The following is a 13,471-nucleotide window of genomic DNA, read 5'->3' on the forward strand; positions in this document are numbered from 1 at the left end:
AGACATACCATAGAACAAGACATACAACAGACACGTATGACAAACAAACAACTTTTCTCCGACGTTCTGGCATCTGAAAATGAAAATGTTAGGAAACAAACGGGTGCATCAAAGCTTATTAAAGTGCGTGTGCACAAAATAACACTTCTCTTCGTCAATCTTTAAATGAACTTTAAAGAACTATAAATTGTTACAGTAATTCAATCCTATTTTATATTTATACATTTAAGTATTTGCATTCCTTTCCATTCTCCTCTGCGAAGAATACATTATTTATTTGCTTAACCCAACTGTGTGTTCCAGTTCTGTTCATAGTCACAGGAAACTGTTGGTGTGTGGTTTGGTCTTGGCGCAATGCCCATAGTCTGTGGCCTCCGGTCTACAGCCTCCCACCTTGCTTTTCGAAAACAACTGAAGACCTGGCTTTTTCAGAATATGGCCTGAATTCCATACTCCATCTGCTTTCTGTCGCTCGCGCTGGGATGCCTCCGGGTAGCTGTGCGCGCAACAAATGTCAACTAATAATAATAACAGTATCATGATATCTAAGGCCTTCCTGGGCAGAACTCTTCTCGGTAACCATTATTTTTCACTCTTTTTACTCTACTAAATTAACAGGGGTGCTAAGTATCCCCGAGCGGAACAATGGGTGTAGTTAATGGGCATTCCATTCCACCTATTTGTCTCTCTACCCGTCTCTTTAGTTCTCTGTAACCTCTTCGTTGCACGGTGGGCCTCAGGACCTTAGCCCATTAATTCTGCCTGTGCTAGCGACAGCACTGTATCCTGGTATGATCTGGAGTCAGTGGCTGTGAAGGCGTTTACTTGTAGCCTTTCCTTTACCACTTTGTCAAGAGGTGTATGGTATTTAGAGCGGTCATTCTTTAGTACCTTCTTTCGTACTACCAGGGGAAGTGCGATGTGGTGGTGCCGGAATAGGGATGACTAAAACTCTCCTTGTGAGCCTGTTGAGGCAGAGCGGACCATGTTCTATTTAAGGCTTTTGCTAGTGTAATCATATCATGGGCCGTCTGATATTCCATGTATTATCAATAAGACGCAGTATTGTATTTGTTTTTCTGTGCATAATTTTAACTGCTCATTTTCTTTCTACAGAACTCGGAACTCGGAAGACGCATATGCTGCTTCCTATCCCATTGTTACAAGAGAAGCAGTATTTCAAACATTCTGTTGAAAGTTCTATTTTGTTAACTTCCCCATTTATGGGTTTGTGCTCGAGGTATTTGCAAAAGGTCTGTTCATCATGGGACAGCTCAGTGCGTTGTGCCCCTGTGGCAGAGTATGCCGGTGTGTGTTTTGAGTTGGGCAGGGGAGCCTGAACTTCCCCATTGTGCTGGCTCGTTTATATGAAACATTCCAAAGTAACATTTGTAGTAAGGCGCTAGTAATCAGTCATTTGACATATAATCAGCATACGAAAGGTCAGTCACAAAATACTAAGAATCTCAATGAATCACAATACATCATGTGACAATCAAAGACATATTATCAAAAAAATAAAAGCACTTCAAATAAATGCATACAATACAATAACAGCACTTCAAATGAATGTATATAATGAAATACCAACCGTCTCCCAGTTGTGAGTACGTGGATACATATTCACATCTGGGGACCACCCTTGGTGTTCAGCAGGAGGCAGTGCACCAGAGCCGGCTGCTCTCTGGCTACAATTGCCCCAAAACTAGTTCCACACCGTAATCCTTCATTCCCCTCCTTCCAGGAGAATAATCACGGGCACAAAAAAGACATCAGACTGGGGGCTCCAGGGACCGAGTGAAGCTGAGACCCTCCCAGGTGCCGGTGTAACTGCGAAGGAGGACGGGGAAGCGGGAGCCGCCCCGACGCAGAGGGTGCCTGCCCGATTCCAGGGAGAAGGAGAGGCAGGAAACAGATCGGGCCGCGGCCGGCGGGAGCTAGGAGTCCGAGCAGTGCAGCTGCCCCACCACAAGGTGCATCGGCCAGGTAATCGACTGGCAGGGGCCAAGGCGACACTCGGCTGGCCGCCTGCTGGGCGGGGGCACGCAGATTAAGCCCCGGAAACGGCACCCACAGCGAGGGGCACAGGCTTGCGGCCGTACAGGCCAATTGATTCCTCAGGCTCATATTGACCCTGCATATGGCAGTTTTGGCTGCCGTAATCCTGACTTGATTTGGAGGGGATCTATACTGGACGGTGACTACTATCCCGTGCGCCCATTTTGTTTTTATACTGAGAGTTCACCGTGGGCTGCCTTTGTTTACTCCCACTTTTCAAACTTGTTGAGGGCGGCCCTGTCCCTGGGCTTGATGCATCACAGAGAATGGAAATAGAAAAGGGCTCGCTACACTCCCTATTCATGGGGGCCATCTTGGAGTGGTGCCTCCAACTCATCTGGTAGCACTCGGCCAGAGATTAACTATTCAGCCCCTTGCTGGTTATACTTCAAGAGCTTCATTCCACGACCACAAGTCTTTCCCTACTGAGTGCACCTTACCACCTCCCACACTGGAGGGTATCATTCCTTCCGGATCCACCCCCAGGCGGCAAGAGGGGATCAAGACTAAGGAAAATTGTGTGACCCGGAGCTGCTTGCACTGGTTATCCCCTGAAGTTCAATCTTTGCCACTGATTACCTCATTCCACTTTGATGCTTAGACTCACTACCGAACTCCTCACTCGTGTCAGATTAACTATTTGCTCCCATAACGAAACAGGAACTGCTGCAAATCATTATTAGCCTTATTGTACCTCAACCAATGCTTTAAATACTTGGAATTATTAGCGGACTTTTTATAATGCCTATTGACTGTTTTTTTCTCCTCTCGTATTTTATTCACTATTGTAATTACTTTGTTTTAAACCTGTGACCTGGTTACCTTATGTGAATCTGTACTGCCGCATGTAACTCTAAACCTTATTTACGGTTATTGATCTAACTAGCCCACTTCACATAATCCACTTAATATTTATGATTTTCTTGTCACCTTAATTTTTCATTGCGGCCTAATTCTTCCCCCTAACTTTACCAAGGGACCGTCTAGGCCGAAGGCCCACCTTAAATTAAATTAAAAGAATTATTATTCTAAGGCACTTTGTGCACCCATACTTATCTACCTCATAGCTTAGCTGGAGATGCCTCAGAGTGATGGTCCAGTGATGCGTCTGGGAACTGACGGCACAAAATGGTGGATCGCGAACGGAACCAACATTTTGTTGTTTCTGGTCCTCTCCCTCGGTCCATTGGACTTCATCCTGCCGACCCTCAGACATTGCTCCCCGGCTGGACGGCCTTATCTCTTTCTCCCCCCCAGGCCTCCGTCTCTCCTGTCACCTTTCTCCTCTCCCTCTCTCTACCCCCTTGGATGTCCTATTTCACCGTTCACTCTGTTGAAAGTAATATACAATCGTTTTTAGCCTAATCGTTGTGAAAATGGAACCTTGAGTGAATTTACTATTTTGTATAGTTACAACTCTAACCACTAGTATATATAGTAGTTCTTTGTATTTCTTTTTTTTCCCTTAATATCACTATTTTGTGATTCCGAGCTTTCCCGTTTGCATCTCCTTCCTGAGTGACTCTACAACGTATACATTTCCTTTTCTGCTATCTGTATCTCTTTCCTTGTGTGACTCTACAACTTGCTGACTCCCTCCCTTTGTCCTCCCTGACCCTTGCCTTTTGTGGATCCTGTCTTTTTCTGGATCGCTAATTTACCCTGGTATTGAATGTGTTATTTTTCTGTAATTAATGTGATTTTTTGCCGTTTGTTCCCCCCTTGTTGACCTGTCAGTTCCGACCCACCTCCTAGGCCCCTGTCCCTTGTTGCCCTTTGACTAAGCACTCCTTCTCCCCTTCTTGAGGAAAGATCCAATATTCTTACTCTGGAGAAGGTTTTTACCCGTTTACCAGTTTGTGCCCCCTTCACCCCCCCCTTTCATGCTCTCTCTCACCCTCCCCTTCCTCTTTCTCTCTTTCATTCTATGTCTACTTCCTCTGCCCCTATCCCCCCTCCCCTTAATCTCTCCCCTTGCCTGCTATGCCGCCTAGCCCCCTGTCCCTTGTGCCCTTTACCTAAGCACTCCTTCTCCCCTTGTTGGGGAAAGCTCCAATTACTTATACTCTGGAGTCTCAGTGATCCCCCTGAGAGAGTCCACTATGTCAAGGAAGCCACTCACAGTTGAGGTATGGTATGGCGCCCCTTGCCAAAGCACTCCCTCTCCCCTTTTTGGGGAAGGATCCAGTAGGTAGGCCTTGGAGTCTCAGAGACCCCTCTGAGAGAGTCTATTGCGTAAAACGAGCCTCTCGCAATGGAGTTGAGGGAATGATACCACTTCCCCTGGGATCACAGCTTACTGGACTTTGGACGCAGCTATTACTCGTCTACCAGTTTGTGCCCCCGTCACCCTACCCCTCTTCGTTCATGCTGTGTCTCTCACCCTCCCCCTCCTCTATCCCTCCTTCATTCTCTGTCTCCTTCCCCTGCTCCTACCCCCTCCCCTGAATCTCTCCCCCTGCCTGCTTTTTCCCTTACGCATATTGTCCTTATTGCTTGTCTCGACCTAACATGTAACTATGTAGCTATGCCCTAATAGCTGTGTAACCTTTGTAACGATGTAACCTGTAACTATGGTCTGATACTCATGTAAAGCGCTCTGATACCTCCGGGTCTAGCCAGCGCTATTTAAAACCTTTCAAATAAATAACAAAACAAAATAAATAAATAAATAAATAAATAAACAAAACACAAAATTCATAAGTGTATGTGGGAAGGAGTCAGCTGTCCCTATTGCAGTACACAAACTTACAGACACACTTCGATACAGTGACACAGAAGAAGTCAGCAGACTACTTATGGTTGCTCATTCCTGAGGTGTGGGGGTATGGATAACAGATACGTTCAACTAATCATGCAGCGATCAAACAGCCAGCTGCGCTTTGTTAAATGAAGCGGAGAGAGCGCCGTTCATCAGACAACATGACATGAAATGGCATTTGCTACAAGTTCACCGAAAATATTCATAGATAGGAAGAAAAGAGACAGAGGTAGAGTAAGACATTCCGTCCCCTTCCTTTCTCCTTGGGCCACGTAGACCCACAGAGGTGCGGCTGAACAAACTTTGTAGAATCACATAAAAGGTGAGACAAAAACAGGTGAACTGCGCACTTGCACAGGCACACACATATAACACAAATAGCTGGGGTCTATCCCTAGGTGGTGCGTTGCTGCCCAAGCACCTGTTCCCGGCGTGTTCTTCAATCTCAAAGAAGCATGAGCGTAACCTTAAGAAGAGCTGGAATCTGTCATGTCATAAGTAGCAATGCACAGACTGGGCAATATAAAAATAATGTGAAAGTGTCTATTGGAGCACTCTAGCAGCATTATTGTATGAAAATGACAACATAAATTGGTGTCACCGTGTCAGTCAGATCAGTCAAGATGTACAGTCAACTTTGATAACTGATGAACACAGGTGTTAACAACAAAAATCATAAAACTCAAGAAACCCATTAACTCAAACCAAGGAAAACTATAAATTACGTATCCCTCCCCTGTGTGAAACAAGGCATTCACCCCTCCCTCCCGTTCTCAGCATCCTACACCATCCACCCCTGGAGCCAGCGAGTCTCCGCAAGCAAGACAGGGAACTGCAGAATTTCACCCTCCTTGAAACATCAGTAGTCTTGTGCTGCCTATTTTCAGGGAGTTACTGCGTGGCAACGAAAAAATGTGAATTTTTGCCCTCGTCGAACCCCAGTGGTGAAGGTGACGGTGCAGCAAGTATAATCCAAGTACAAAGCACATCAGCAAGGAGCGAGGAGAACCCGCAATCATAAACAGCGAGAGAATACCAGGGGAGTATCTGCAGTTACAACCCCTCGCCACGCTGGGTGCGCCCAAACTGAGACGCACCCGTGGGCCCACTTCCGAGAATTCCCACTGAATCCTCCTGACCCTGCTCCCACCGAGCAGGGTACCCGGACCTATTAGACTGGTTGGAGTGGCACTGGCTGCCTAGAAACACAAATGTAACCCTAATCTAAATTCTGAATGAAGCACCAGCTGCAAACTGTTCACACCTCTAACTAATATGTAAATCTGGAGGGGATGCTGATCACCAACCCTCCACCAGTCCCTCCAACCAAGGTCCCAAACGGGCTCGTCAGCCCACTCTTGACTGAGTGTCCTCAGGACTCTGGCTAGCCAATAGGGTGAGCTCTAGCTGCAACGGCACCTTAATCATCCCCCTTGTGTCACCTCAGGAACAAACTGATGCATGTCCCCTCTGGGCCAGGAAAGAGAGCTTTGCAAATAATACCCACATACAGCGCAGCAAAAAAAATACACAGAGCCACTGTGGAGACATAGGCAGCAGGTGAAGTGAATGGAGAAAAAATAAATATAAATTAGCAGAAAAATCTTACCAAGGAGTTGACCAGCCTCCGCTGAGTGGAGCTTCCCTCCACCAGCTATGAGCGAGTCACCGCAGGCAGGAGGAGCAGCATTTCGCCCACTGTGAACCGTCCTCCGAGTGTCACTGCAGGCTGAAACAGAGTGTGGGGGCAGAAATCCGCCCTCTCATGGGGGGGGGAAGCAAAGGTCAGCAGCAGATGGCCAAGGCCCAGGGACCGCAAAACCAACGGGGCCCGTAACCCAACGGCAATGACAGGAGACGGATAAAAAGAGAGGGAATGAAACAGAGTACAGCACTATCAGAGGATATACATGAGAGGAAACTCAATACCGAGACCATAACAAATACTCTTCCCCCTTGTTACTGGCCCACCGCCAGGGACTACCGAAGGGAAATACACAGGGAGACGGCAACAGTGTCCCTCAGAGGCAAGAGGCAACAAGATGGTGCAACAATGGCCCAGCAACAGAAGTGCACACAAGAGATAGACACAGCCACCAACAGCGCCTTCACCGACAGCGAGGCGACAAACCCGAACAGACACAGAGCACACAAAGCCAAAAAACCCAACCACGAGGAGGAGGGTGAGGCAAAAGGAGAAAGACAACACGACAATAGGCACAACAGCCATCAAAGCTGGCTAACAAAGCCATCATTATGTGCGGAGAGAACCTGGGGAAACATGGAGCAAGAGCAGCCCAGAGATGTGACAACTACTCACGGCTAGCGGCAGCATCCAGCCCCGAGCGGAGGGAGAGAGAGAGACCTCGAAGGCAGGAAGGCAGGGAAGCGTTGTGGTCGGACCACAGACCCCTGCTCAAAGGGGAAGGCAGCAGCCCGCCGCAGCACAAGACAGGCATTCTGGAGCCGCATTCTCTCACCAAATGTAGGAGCTGAAATGAAGAATAAGAAATAATACCACAGATACAACTCTCTGTCAGCACAGAAGATGGCAGAATTTATTGAAGACCAACAAACAATGCTAAGATACGTGCAGCACGGAGGCAGACAGCATAGATGCCACGGTGTCCAAAGATGTGGCGTTTCTGACAGTTTTTAGGCATAAATCACAAAGGATGCAGCATCATAACATACGTCGCACAAATTAAGCATGGGTCATTGGACCATTGGACCAATTAGCAAAGGCCTAAGCTGCGCAATACCATCTATGGTCCGAAATACACTGCTGCTGACCACGTGTCTTGAGCAGGCAGCTTCGGGGACTCTCCACTGTAATGCAATGTATTATTTTGGTACTCCTCCATAACACGTACCAGACACGTACCAGACATATTTCGAAATGCGATATGCTGAAATAGCTGTAGCTAAGCACTTCCGTTCTCGGATACTTCTTGAGCAAGCCTTTCGTTACAATAGCATCTTTACTGTCAGCAGCTTCAGTAACTTTTAATTAATTATAATGTGTCAACGGTATACAGGCCTTTAAAGTAGATATTTGGTATCACATTATAAAGGCGGCTTCTACAATGGATAAGGAGACAGGGAGCATGCTAGATATAAAATTTATCAGGGGTGCTATCATCATTTTTACTGTGCTCACCTGTCCCCACCATGTGATGTTTTTAAGAGACCATGTGGCAAGGAGAGCTTTCATTATTAGGTCTCACCTGAGCCAGCGCATGTGATGCACTGGCGAGACATTTAGTGAGTGGGCTTTTGAAAGTCTGACCACAGCTTTGTGTGGCATACAGTGTGCGGTTACGCGCACAGGCACGAGCGGAGGCGCCATCTGGCTTTCCTCTCGCTCGCCCAAGCGCTTGTGCCTCGCTTCAAAGCCCTCCCCCTCCCCCACCACAGAGCGCGTCTCGCAGCTTGTTTATTTCGTTTTAGCGCACGCGCGCACACAACTGCGGGGCTTGTTTACCTTTGAACAAGTGAGCAATGTAATGCTTTAAATACCTTTGCTCTTCCTTTGTATGGTGTATGTAGCATGACATGTGCATGTACCATGGTGCAGTGCATCATTGTGATAAAATGAAGGTTAGCAGCTAACTAGGGTTTCCGCCCTCTAAATTGCGGATGTTTGTTAGAGAACAGATTGCTACGCTGTTTATCATTTTTTTTTTAAGAATGAGTCTCTGTCGATCTTTCTTGGCTTTTAACCAGTGACCTGCAGCTTCCGCCCCCCCTCATTCACACCCCCTCCTACATCCTTGGCTCCCTCCATTTGCCTCCAGCTTACACCAAGCCTTAATAGCCTGGACTTTTAATTGTATCGTCGCTGTACTTTTTTGTGCAAATGGTCCATTAAAGCACGCCGTCAATCTCTCTTCAATTCTGTTCACTAAAACCAACGACGTTTGCTTCGCAATGAATTTAAGTGAGTTAGTCACGAGTGGCGATTATTATTTTCTATTATTACTTTCACAGCGTTACTGATAAACTGACAGACACAGGGAAAAACTACTGCTAATATTAGCGCAAATACAAAGCCGAAGACTGAGCAAGGACACGCTTTACTTAAAAGAAATACGGTACTGATTCGCACATGTGATTAAGAGAAACCGACAAGGGCTGTTCCAGTCTCAGCTGAGCATATGCACCCCTTCTACACTATAAATACACTGGCAGAGGTCTCGGAATAAAACCAGTAAAAAAAATTATGTGAAAGCACGCACTTAGCCAATAAAGACGATGCCCAATCATGCACCCTACCTATGAACCGCATAAACATTTCAACGCTTGCACCGTCTGTCCTTACCTGTTAATCTTACATTTTCCAGAGATACCAATCCTGTGCTTGTTTGTTTTTTTGTCCACTCTCCCGCTTTCCTTTCCTTTAATTCATCTTGTATTTATTTTGCGTGGATCATTTTGCTTCATTTTTCGTTCCAAGTGACATTCATTTCAGCTATTTCCCTCATGTTTCTAATGCATGTACAGCGCCCACCTTTGGTTCCCAATGGAGCTTCAAGAGACACAGTCGGCTACTAGATAATGTGTGGCATGCCAACTTCTAGGCGCTGCAATCCAGCATATCGTTTGTCAGACATGAGCTGCCTTTTCACGAGGGCATGCTTTTCGGTTTCAAAGACTAGTATTAAATGGTGGTGCTTGTAAAATCACATCTCCGTTTTTAATCTGATGCTTCCCTCGAGCTATCACCCTTACATTGGGGTTGTATTCGATATGCATCTGGACCAAACAAAGCAGGACATAGGTTTATATAGCGCTCCCTGCACCCCTGCCTTTTTAAGCGCTATTGATAAACCGTGTCGATGACCCATTTTAACGGTGCTCAATGAGGCGAAAAGTCTATGCTTACTCTGCCTTATACAAATTCGTGCCTTTTAAATCGTTGCCAGACCGGGCGAGCTTCAGCCCGCCGGACCATCTTGCTGTTAATTGACTGGAGGTAGTCTTTTTGTGTTCTCTCCCTACATCTGCTAAGGAGGTTTCGAGGGAGAATAGGACGTCAGCCTACACCATCCTGGATTGCTCCTCCCGTGATGAGGATGCCTCGAGTGTCATGGTAATGTACGCGTTCCATTAATCTCAGAGAGTGGAGGAAGAGGCGTCCTCTGAATCATTCTCAGTCCATATCTCAATATTTCCTCCCTCATCTTAAATTTGATAATTTGGTTGTGAAGAGGATAATCAGTTAGAAGCCAAGATGTAGTTTCAGTTGCAAGACTGATCATGGGACAGTTTGTGTTGCAACCTATTTCGCTACTTCTTATCTCCCGTCAAATCCTAGTGCTAAATAGAAAGTGGTCATGGCGACCATATGACTTATGGACTGTGGAGTAAAACATGAGATCTATATTGTTTGGAATTCTTTCTCTTCATAAATCCACTTCTTGAAAGTGAGCGGAGAACCAGCTACCACTGTCAAACTGTTGGTGTGGTCTGTCCTCTATTGTGCCCATTGTGAGAAGGTGGCCTGATATATGCTGTCCACTAGTTCTAGTGGCCACCTTGTATCAGTCCAAACAACCCCTTGTGGTGAATTGATTAAAGACAACCTTATGTGAAAGCTATCCTAGTGGTAGCTATGGAGAGCAGCCTTCAGGCTAAGTATTGAAGGAATGTAAAGCAGCTTGTTTTACCAGTCTATAATCTCTTTAATGATAAAACACACCCCTCTAGTCTCTTTATGAGACTGGAGTTCGAAGTACTTAATTTACAAGTTATCAATCAACATTAATAGCACAAATACACGTTTGGGCCCTAGGGGCGTACCAAACCATTTACCAATAAAGTGGTATAAGAACCACAACTGAACTAGACACAAGGCCTAGAGCCTGTAGAATCGCTGGGACCCCAAGGAACCACCCAAGGTAGTGACACAGGGGACCCACGGGGGCCGTGTGCAGTGTGTGAACACAGCTGCGGGTTCCCGTTAGCTTCTATGGGCAATGTCGCAGTTGGAAATTGAAAGATTAGGGACACTTAGAATCAAGTCAGGACCAAACCCTTTTGGACTTAAGAAGTTGTAGGGCAAGCACCCACGGGAGCACTGGAGTACTCGAGTTACCTCACCCAGGGAAGCCGGGTGCATAGGTGTCTTTTGGTGTCGGGTCACGCCGTCGATTAAAATGGAAGCTGGCGAAGAACTGCTGCTGCCGTGAAGAGGAGAAGTGTCCGAAGAGATCCAAGCCTGGATCTAGGATGGAAGGAACCTGAAAGCAGAGGGGACAGAGTCTGGGTCACTAGCCAGTGACCGAGGGCAGGATGGACCAATGCCCACAGATGTCGGGTGCTTGAGGTGAGTTGATGGGTGTCTTAACTTTTCAGCCACGAGGTCCAGGAGGGGTCGATGACAACCAGGAGCTGGAGTCGAGCTGTCCCACAAAGTCTGTCGAGTGCTGCAGTGTCGGCGAGCAGATTGGATCCAACAAGCCTTGGCAATGGCAAGTCACTGGAAATCAGAGAAAGGACTGCAGTGCAGACCAGCAAGGTTTGAGGGACTCACCTAGTGAGGGTAAGTTGTGGAACATCTGGAGCAGCGAGGAAAGCCCAATTAGAAGAGGAGTTGCCTTCGTGGGTACCTATTAGCCAACGGCCTAGTGATCGCGAAGGAGCCTCGAGCGGTCGCACTTGAAACTGGCCCATGGGTCACTCGTGGAGTGGAGGCCAGCAATCTTTGGTGCAGGAGGTGCTCAAGGCTGGGGCTACTCGGAGCCCAAAGCACAACTTCGAAGACATCCCAGAAGATAGTGTTGCTGCAAAAGTTCACGGTGTCCAGGGGTCATGGTTCCACATCACCCACGATAGCCATGGGCCTCAGCTTTGCTGTGGACTCATGGTAGCCTCGGGGAAGTCAGGAAATCCACCTCTGGGGATGCAGAGACCTCAGCGTCTGGCGGGAGCTTCAGCGATGCAGACCGGTCAGTTGCTTCTTTGGTGCCTTCCAAGCAGGGGAGTCACTCCTTGACCCCAAGGGAGATTTCTTCCATCTTCTAGTCGAAATAGAAAGTCGAAGGTCCTGGATATATGTTGCAGAGTTTCGTCCAGGGTAATCTAAAGTCGCAAGGGCTGGGTTCCCATACTTATACAAAATTTGGGGGTTGGACATACTCTAGGGACCCACTTATGGGAGGGTTTGGAAAGAAGGGTGGTTACACCCATTTCCTTTGTCCAGTTTCATGCCAGAGCAGGGGCAGGTAGCCCCTGCAACCGGTTTGAACTGGACTATGCACAGGGACACCAAGTGTGCCCCCAGTGCAGGACTTCAAAGCACCAGAGAGTGCTCCCGCCAAGCCCAAATACACATCTGCCTGTCTGGGGAGGTGGTTACACCTCCCTGGGACAGGAAACCTATTGTCCAGGCCTCCCCTGCTGGAGTTTCGGTCAGCAGCAGGAGGCCAGACCGGTGTCTTTAGCAGAGTCGTCCATTTTGTGATGCCAGGGCTCTAGAAAGTCCTACCGGGTTAGACCAGTGTGAACATGTCTCTCCCTCTAGAAGGGTGGAATGGGCACCCATGTCTGATTCCTTGTGGCAAAGAGAAAGACTGGAATTATTGGCCGTTTACCCTTACTCTTGCAGACGGTCTTATGTAGAGGGCCATGGCCATACGAATGCAGTCCTCGCCAAGCTGATATTTATGTAAAGTAGCATTAAGAAAGGGCCATGAGACCTTGTCGAAGGCCTTCTCTGCATTCAAAGCTAGGGCCGCAGAGAGAGATTGGATTAGCTTGCCCAACAGGGATCAGACAGCATGCCGGGAAAAGTTTTATAACATTTTGCTGTGTAGCCAGAGCTTTCCTTATTTTAAGAGACAGCTGTCCTGACCTCTTTCTCTGAAATGGGTTTGTTGATGCCAAGAGAGTCTTGTGGAGATAGTGATGGAAGCTGACAGGAGTTCAGGTATTTGTTAACTTTAGAGGGGGGGACCGGGGTGTTTGAGTTCTAAAGATCCTCAGAGGAGTGTTTGAACGAGCCTATGATGTCAGGGGTGGATGTGGTGATATCGCCATTGTTTTTTGATAGATGTTATGAGTGCCTTTTTTGTGTATTTCAGATAGCTAGCTGAAGCTTTACCAGGTTTGCTGTTGTTACAGAGCCGGCGCACTTTGATGACGTCAATCCACTTTTGGGCTTTCTGATTGGATTATATTCCTATTGTGTCGAGTGGAGTTTGGGGAGGAGCTCTGAGCCTTGGAGGGTCTGAGTTAGCTGTTTAGATTTTGGATACAACATTTGAGTTCTTTTAGTTGGTTGGTAATATGTCAGTTTTTTAAAGAGGCCGTATGAATCAGAGTCCCTCTCAGGGTTGCTTTAAGGGTGTCCCAGCGGGTTGTGGCAGAGGTGTTGTTAGGGCGATTTTCTTTGAGGAAGTTCTTTATGGCTGTTTCTATGTCTTTTTTGTTAAAGGAGTCATCAATAAGGTTGTCATCGAGTCGCCATTAGTGGGGTGGTCGAGTAGTACTGTTGAGTCTTAATTGAATCTATACACAGGCAAGATCGGAGATCAAGATGGGTTCCATTTTAAGGGTCTGAGTGAGGGGGTGCATCCTTGTGCTCACCATAATGGAATCCATGCGTAGGAATGAGTGATGTGGAGCAGAGTGACACGTGTAGTCATTCCC

The sequence above is a fragment of the Triturus cristatus genome, chromosome 4_2, assembly GCF_964204655.1.
Source record: "Triturus cristatus chromosome 4_2, aTriCri1.1, whole genome shotgun sequence".
Taxonomy (NCBI): Eukaryota; Metazoa; Chordata; class Amphibia; order Caudata; family Salamandridae; genus Triturus; species Triturus cristatus.